Source organism: Carassius carassius, unplaced genomic scaffold (assembly GCF_963082965.1).
Source record: "Carassius carassius unplaced genomic scaffold, fCarCar2.1 SCAFFOLD_124, whole genome shotgun sequence".
Taxonomy (NCBI): domain Eukaryota; kingdom Metazoa; phylum Chordata; class Actinopteri; order Cypriniformes; family Cyprinidae; genus Carassius; species Carassius carassius.
In genome coordinates this window covers 75,797-84,722 of record NW_026775042.1, presented here as the reverse complement: position 1 = coordinate 84,722, position 8,926 = coordinate 75,797, and the positions used below count along the sequence as shown (strand labels likewise).

At 43.6% G+C, this 8,926-nt stretch overlaps 1 non-coding gene and 1 pseudogene across 1 annotated transcript; both read right to left on the bottom strand.

Annotated features, from left to right (window-relative positions):
• Positions 1-788: 788 nt before the first annotated feature.
• On the bottom strand, positions 789-952 carry LOC132134417 (U1 spliceosomal RNA). Its single transcript, XR_009429571.1, has one exon. It is a non-coding gene; the product is annotated as a U1 spliceosomal RNA (small nuclear RNA).
• Positions 953-1,303: 351 nt separating this feature from the next.
• LOC132134425 (U2 spliceosomal RNA) lies at positions 1,304-1,480 on the bottom strand (annotated as a pseudogene).
• Between the last annotated feature and the right edge of the window lie 7,446 nt (positions 1,481-8,926).

Here is an 8,926-nt window from a genome sequence, read left to right as displayed (position 1 = left end):
CTGTCTGCAACGTCACCGGGACTCGTCACGCTCGGCCTGACGCTGGCACTGCAGCGACGGAAAGTACGGCATCGCTCGTAACTCCCAAACGGTTCGTCGCAGAGCCACGTGCCTTATGTAATGGGAATCCTTGGCTCGAGCCGAACCAGACGCAGGTCTCAGATTGGCTCGTCGCTCTGACAAAATTTTCGGGTATTTGGGATTTTGTCGAAAACCTTCTTTTGCAACCTAGCGCCAGGTATTTGGCCCAGTCCCACCCAAAGCAGCACAGAAAGCTTCTCTGGAGTCTGCCTGTCAATAATCATCCCAAAAAAGTGGAAATTTCCATTCACCTTGGCGAGGGGACCTCAAAACGTGCTAACGTGGCGTGTTCGAGATGGCTCGAATGGCTATAACTCCAGGAAGGAATGAGATCCCTTCACCCAAATCGGCACACCTGTGCAGGGGCTCAGTCAGAAGCAAGGTGAAAAAGGGCGCTGCGACAGGCCACTCGGTGGCGCTGTAAGCGACAACAAAATTAATATCAATTGAAAAAGGACAACCAAACAACATGGAGACAGCTACAGCTAGGCTGCAGTCAGTCCAATGGACTTTCAAAGTAAGGTCTGTGCTATATTCGAACTGAACCACCCACCAGGGTCCGATTTTTCAAGAGCGTAAAAATCGGTGAAAGCGTTGTTTCACAGGCGCACAACACATACCTCGCATGTGACAGAACTCCCCATTCTGAAACGCAAAAAAAAAAAAACCTGGAAAAAACCTCTTCTGCTTTGTTTCACCAACAATTTCAGGGGAGAGCACGAACGCAGTCCCCCACTACCATAAATTATGCAGTCGAGATTCCCGCATTTGGGGAATTCGCAGGGGTCAGCATGGCCGGAGTGCAATGGGCAAGCCTCGCCCTGGGTGAACCGCCTTCTTGATCATGGTGTCTCCCCTGCCAGGTTAGTATGAAGGCCCAGGCGGTCAGCCAGAGGTACGATTTGCGTCTCTACCGTCCACACCAACGGTTAGCCCCCCTCCAGGAAAGGAAGGACGGGTGCCTTCCATTACTGGCCTGGAAACTGCCAAGCTCATGGGCCGGTGCTTCCCAACGCCGGTTTTAGATGACTCTCTTTAACCAAACACACCTGATTCGATGCATCACCTCGTCTGTGAAAGACCTCAGGTGGGTGCATCGTTCGTGGAAGAGTCCAAGACCCCAGGAGGGCGCATCAGGAAAAAAGTTCGCAATACACCACAGCATGGCAGATCTCATTCCTTGTTCTGCTATTCGACACAATAAACGGCAATCCCCAAAAAGGGAAAGCACACCGTTCCTGGAGAAACTGCAATACCAGGCCGATCCTTGGAGTGGACGGAGCAAGCCCCGGCTCCAGCTCCGTGATCTAAAAATCCATTTAATATGTAGTCCCCGGATGGGGGACGTATCAGATATTAAACTGATAAGAATAGATTTTTTTTCTTTCAAAAAAGTTTTATTGTCACGAGTTACATTTTTTCCATTTGCATTTTTACTTTCACACACATTTTTCTTTTCAAGCACACATTAAAACAAGCCATATAATATATAATAAATACACATGGTAAAATGAAAGAAACAATCATTGTTAAAAAACATTTGATTAAAACCACAGTGTTTTGCTTGTTTTTAAAAGGCCATATTTGGGGTGTGTTTAAAAGGTGCGATTGGTTTCAAAAGTAAAATACATATTTAAAAAAGCAAACAAGCCTCATATGCATGTTAATAAAACCAATTTTATTGATAAAACACAATAAAAACCAATTTATTGGATAAAAACCAATAAAAAAAAACATCTGTTGTGCAAGACCGGGGGTGAGTCCTTATCAAGTCGGTCTTCACCCCACTCTCCAGAACAGGGACATGAGATGCTACTTTACGGGCTCAGCGGAGATCCCCTCTCCTCCGGCCCGCTGGCCCACTGTTCCCGTAGCCAGAATGGTGAGGGTGCATCTACGGGCAGCCAGGGTCGGTGCCTGCCGGGACCCTCTCTGTGCGACCCCGGCCCCCCCGTCCGAATATCATCGTCCGGTACCCCTGCAGCATTGATGTTACCTTTAGCTCGCATGCATGGAGGGTTACCGTAACGCGCTTCCCCACCAGCAGGTTTCTGGTGGCCCAGATGGCATCCTTGATGACGTTGAGGGTGAGCTAGAGCGAGGTAAATTTCTGTGCCGTCAAGTCCTTCAAGCCCCGGCCCACCCCAAGGATGGCGAGCTGGTACCCGAACTGGGCCCCACCTGCTGGTAGGCACGGGAAATACAGGGGGCCGGTCTTGGCCCACAGGACCCGCGCAGTGCTGCAGTCCCAGAGCAGGTGGTGGACGGTCTCCGGGGAATTGCAGCCGGACCGAGGGCAGATGGGGTTTTTGGCCATGCCTCTGGAGTGCATAACCGCCCTGACCGGGAGGATCTCATGAGCCACCATCCACGATAAGTCCTTGTGCCTTTTCTGGAGAGCAGGGTGAGCCGCATTCCGCCAAACTTGTTTGGCCTCACTTAGTGTGAGGCCCAGAACTGGACTCACCGGTTCCCGGTCCTGCACAACAGAAATGAGAGACTTGTGTTTAGTTAAAATGGTGACATCTTCCCTCTCTAAAAGGTATTTCTTTAAAAACTTTTTTATAAAACTGTACTCTTTAGGCAAGTTAAAAGACACTGGGGTTTTCAAATCTACTGGTAAAATTTTTAAAGTTCTTAGGTAAGACCCCATCCAAAATCGCGCCATTGCAGCCGTCTTGTTTTCTTTGGATGGGGTCATGGCATAACTGATGTGCAGGGCGGTGAAGCAGCTGCCTAAAAACAGGTGGGGGTCTGGGAGGCCTTTTCCACCGTTCTCTGGCCTTTTCTTGACTGTCTCCCTCTTCAGGCGCTCCCACTTGGACCCCCACAGGAAGTAAAACACCGCCCTCTCCAGTTTCACCAGGAACTGCCGAGGGGGGCTAAAAACAGAACAAACAAGTAAAATCAGAGGTAAAATCACAGATTTAAAAATTAAAATTTTACCTTCAATCGTCAACTGTCTTAGTCCCCAAAACTCTAGTCTTTTCCTAACTTTCCCTAGCAAGTCAGTCCAGCTTTCCCGTCCTCCACCCTCTTTATCAAATTTAACACCTAAAATTTTAAAATCGTTGTCTTTAAAAACCAAATCAAGTCCTCCTGTGTCCACGTCCCCCCACGGCCCGAAGAGCTGGGCCTCAGACTTGTTTCTATTGAGTTTGGCGCCCGAGGCCCGACCGTACCAGTCAGTCAAGTCCAGTGCTCTTCGTATAGATAAAATGTCTGTGGTTAAAAGAGTAACATCGTCCATGTATAAGGCACAAGTCGCTGTCAGTCCACCCGTCCCAGGAACGTCCAGTCCTTTGATCCATTTATCCTTTCTCAAGATCTGTGCCAGTGGCTCGATACAAGCCACAAACAGGAGAGGAGATAAAGGACATCCCTGACGGACACCACTGTGTATGTTCACAGTTTTGGAAAGATGCCCGTTTACAAGGAATTTGCTGACTAGTCCCTTGTACAGCAGTCCCACCCAGGCTACAAACCTCTTTGGAAAACCCATTTTTTGCAGTACCTGAAAAAGGTACTGGTGCGAGACTCGGTCAAATGCTTTTTCAAAGTCCAAATTTAGGACTACTAGCCGAATATTTCTGTCTCTCGCATAACAGATGGCGTCTCTGATCAGCACTAGGCTGTCTGTTATCTTTCTTCCGGGCACAGAACAAGCTTGATCCGGGTGAATCACGTCCTCTAAAGCCATTGACATGCGTGTTGCTAAAATTTTGCTAAAAAGTTTATAATCAAAATTTAAAAGTGTTATGGGTCTCCAGTTTTTTAAGTCAGTCCGGTCACCTTTTTTGTGAAGTAAAGAAACTATCCCTATTCTAAAACTGTCTGGAAGTCTGTCGAGGGTCTCAAACTCTTTAAAAACTGTCAAAAGCTCTTGTCCTAAAATGTCCCAAAATGTTAGATAAAACTCTAGGGGAAGTCCATCCACTCCTGGGGACTTCCCCTTCTTAAAACCTCCAAGAGCTTTTTGGATTTCTAAGATGTTAAAATCTTGGGTTAAAATCTCATTTTGACAGTCAACCCTTTCCTCAATAAAATTTAAAACTTCTTTTGCAGTGTCAAAGTGTACCTTTTTAAAACTATATAATGCCCCATAACATTTTTCCACATCCTCTAAAATCTCTTTTGTTGTGTTAACCTCCCTATCCCCTGTTTTAACCCTGGTTAACCCCCCACCCCTTGTTATTATTTTCTTAAAAAAATATCTGGTACACTTTTCGCCTTCTTCTATTTCTCTCTCTTTACTTCTTAAAAGGACCCCTTTACTTTCTATATTGGCTAAAACTGACATTTCTTTTTTTACTTCCTGAATTTCCTCGTTAAAATCAAAACCATTATTTAAAAGATTAAAATACCTTTGTAGTCTTTTCTGGAACCCCAACATGCGTTTCTTTTCCCTACTCTTCTTTTCTTTCCCTATCTTTCCAAAAAACTGTCTTGTCCGGTCCTTTACCATCTCCCACCACTGTGCACGTGTATCGTAAAAGTCTTGGAGGTTCTGCCATTGGCTGAACTGTTCCCTATATTCTAAAACTATATCCTTGTCTTCCAACAGGGAACAGTTCAGCTTCCACAGCCCTCCCCCTACCGTCACACCCATGGGCAGTGAAAGGGTGCAAGACAGCATCATGTGATCAGAGAAAAAGAGGGGGGTTAATGTAGCATCGGTCGGCGGGCAGTCCCTTGTAAAAACGTAGTCGATTCGAGAGGCTTTGGTACCATCACCACTGAACCAGGTGAAGCCCTCCTCTCTTTGATGCAAAATTTTAAAACAGTCGACTAAATTAAAATCTCTGACTAAACCCTGCAATAAAACCGACGTTTTGTCCACTCTAAAATCCTCCCCTACCCTTTTCCTGTCTGTTTTGGATAAAACACAATTAAAATCCCCTGCTACCATTAGGGGGGCCCTACCTAGCATGTGGGGTTGCAAGTCTTCTAAAAGCTCATATCTTTCATTCTTTTCCGTAAAACCATATACATTAAGAACATTAAAATCCCTGTCTAAAAAGGTCAGATTTACTAAAAGTGCCCGGCCTTGCCTCACCACAGTGCTGCCCTTCACCAAGATGTTAGGATTATTAATTAAAACCGCAACTCCGTCATTTTTGTTAAAATTTGATCCGCTCCATATGGAGGCTCCTGCGGACCATAGCTCCTCCATTTTCTTGTACCTAGTTAAAAAGGGCAGAGAACACTCTTGTAATAAAAACAAATCTGACTTAAAAGATTTTAAAAGGGACAAAATACTCTGTGCTCTAATGGTGGACCTCACACTTCTTACATTGATAGTAGAGATGGTGAGGGCCATGAGCAGTAGGGTTAAAAAGGTATAAGACATTTAAAACAGAAGACAGTAAAAAGACTACAAAGATACGATTAAAATCATGTTATATCTTGTTGCATTTGCCTTTCCTTTTCCTCAGACGAGCTGGGATCAGGAGGGCAAATGCCTGTCGCTTCAGAGGCCACAGAGGAAACCTCTTGTGGCTCTTTTGGCGATGATGCTGTTAGCTTAATGTGCAAAAAGGATACCTCATTGGGGGACTCTAGGGGCCACATGCGCTCCAGATCTACCGAATCGATACTATCAAGCTTATATGCTGCCCTAGATTTTTTCTCCTCCGTTACAATCAGAGGAGACCCCGCAGGTCTTTTTTGCACCTGAGCGTTAGGGAGTGAACACTCTGTCTCACTCCCGGTAGATTCCTGCACCCCATCCGAAACTGTTACTAGTGAGGAATTGTTTTTTTCCTCACTTTCCTCTCCTTCCATGACCATTTCCTGTTCCGTTGCCTCCGCCCCTGTGGCCGTCCCACTTCCTCCTTCCTGCCCAATCCCTGAGGCCGGCTGGGAATTTGAAATTCCCGCCAATACCTCAGGGACCGCCTCCTCTTTCCTTTGTTCATTCGTTTGTTGCCCATGTGGGGCGGCCATTTTGAGCTTGTTGGCAAAACTTTTAGGGCAGTCTCTGTAGAGGTGGTTTGTTTCTCCACAAAGATTGCACCGTCTGCCATTGGTACAATCATCAAACTGTGACCAATTTCTCTACACTTCCCACATACTAACTCTTGGCATGCTTCAGCGAGATGACCAAACCTGCAACCCTTCCTGCAGAGTTTGGTATGTAGCCTCTGTTCTCTCCGAGCACAATCATGGAAGGCAGATGTTTCAGGCCCTGGTAGCCCCCAGCGTCTTCCCATTGTTTAATGGGAATTCGCCAGAAGCATGTCCAAATGCCATCTTCATCTAACACTTTGACAGGCTGGCCTCGAACAGTGCAAAATCTACCCAACCAAACATAAATATCATCTCCAGTCACTGTTTCATTGAACATCCTTACAATCACAGTTTTAAGTGTGTTATCAGAAAGTTTCTCGACAGTGAACATGGAGAACTGGGCTTTGACCCTCTGGAGTCTAAGGGTATTTTTGGGGCCTGGAGAAGTTTTGTCATGCCTTGACATTTGTGCTTTTTTCAGTTTCTTATAAATATCTAAATGGGTAAAGACTAATCTCACTGTAATCAGCACAAACTGGGCTGTAATAATATGTGAAATGCATGTATGTACATGATTGTGTTTTTGAGAAAAAAAATATTATGCGTGGTTAGTGAAAAACTAAAAATGTTAAAACGCTTGAATAAGGCAAAAAAACACATAAAGAACAATGGTTCCCGGGATTTTTGAGAACTGGAGCTTGTAGCCTAGAATTTTTCTTTCTAAATGATGTGAAAATCATCTTGTTTACTCACTCACAGAAAACAATATATTGCTTAAAATTTTCTAAGACACTTTTTGTTGGTAAAAGTCAAATGCGAGTAGGCGTCAACTACCATAAATATCATTGTGATTTACACCTGAGAAGACAAAGGCCTGCATAATGAGCTGCATAATGAGCCTCTCAGTCATCTGTGCCACTGTGAGTGAGGAGTTACAAGAGAGAATGTGAGAACAAAATAAATCTATATAATTTTATGTTTGTAGTTTATTAAGAATATATTTAATTATCCCACAACATAATTTAATATCCACTTGGGGGAGCAGTTAAACAGTTTATTAGAAACAATCAAAGCTGACTTTCAAACAAATTGTTTGGCATGCTTACTCCAGTCACACAATCCTTCAGAAATCCTTTTAACAATCTTATTTTCTACAAAAAAAAAAAAAAAAAACGTTTGTTGTTATTATTATCATCATTATTATTAATGTTGAAAAGAGCTGAGAATATTTTTCTGGGTTTTTAGGGGGAATAAATGGAAAGAAAAGCATTGTTTTTACATTTGTTACAGTTATCTATTTGTTACATTTATATTATTTACATCAAGCTTTCGAAGGGTATAGTGTTGTATATTGTTATTGAAACTTCATAATGTTTCACTTGATTATATATTTAGTCAGGAAATATAGTTCGGAAAAAGTCTAACTAGTAAAACGTTTACACGTTATGTGAAAACTAGTACAAGTATATAAATAAATAAAAAGAGACTTACTCGTGTTTATGATCTCTGCTGAATAAAGTGCTTCATTCTTTTTTTCTGAGGAAATCCATTTCTCAAATCCTCAACCACATCACATCTTTTTGGGGTGAATTATGTGTTATTCCTATCATCGCGAAGCAAACAGTAAAATAAAAAAAACTTGAACAGTCTGGCTGCTTTTTCTTCTGTGTGGGCGTATTCAAGCTGCGCGCTTCAGTTTGAATCTGAATAGCGCGTTCAGCGCGGGGGCGTGGTCACATTAGATATAATGAAGGGAGACATGAAAAACAGACATCTCGTTGTTTTCATATGGATTACTTTATCACAGAATATCTGTTTTCGGCGGCACTTGTTTAGTTTAAAAATAGACATGTCAAGCTTTCTATAGATATCTCTCTCATGTATTTTCGTTGAGTATTCACGGAGTTACAGTTCATTTAAATGACGTGTTTGTAAAAGAAGATCAGCGCAGACAAAGGCTGCAGACAGCGCACCTTGTTTGTTATCTTTATTTTATAAGTGCACAAAGTTTTGTTGTTATTATGTATGTATCCAAAAAAAAGTAGACCCTTTACAGATTCGATTGATGTATTGCTCTTATCTGTACGATTAAAACTGAAAGTGTAATTTAAGTTCTTTTCGGGGTTATCAGGAGAAAATGACTCAAAACGCGTATCCGCGTTAATCGACTTGATAGGGTTAACTGAATCAAACCTTTGCCAAAAGTCATTAAGCAGGGAAGCGGTTTGTTTAATTTGATTAAACATCAAATCCTTTGTTCAAGGGCAGAGTCATCAAACAATTCAGGTCGTCAGATCTAAAAGCTAAGGTCTTTTGGATCAGCTTGCTGGAAAAGTCCATACGGGACATTCCAAGGAGCTTCCCCTCAACCTGCCTGAATAAAAAACGCACGCTGTGGTGCTAAAAACTTAAAACAACAATAAATACAATAATAAATAACCAAATAAATAATTAAAAGACCTTACCTTAAAACTTGTTTTAGCCCGAAGCAGCAGAGTTCAATGTACCTCTCGAAGTGGTGTGACTCAAGATATAAAAAGATCTCTAGTCAGGAAACCCCCAAGAGGCGATCGCAGTCTCAACCGTCCGACAAGATACGTGATCTTAGCCAAAAGGCCGAGAAGCGATGCCGCTAAGACGCAGCGGGGAGGAAGCCGGACACGGCGATGCCCATCTCGGCTTTGGTTAGTCTGGGGGACCTAAAAACGCTGGGGGATGGTAGTACCCTCCCCTGTCTGCAACGTCACCGGGCCTCGTCACGCTCGGCCTGACGCTGGCACTGCAGCGACGGAAAGTACGGCATCGCTCGTAATTCCCAAACGGTTCGTCGCAGAGC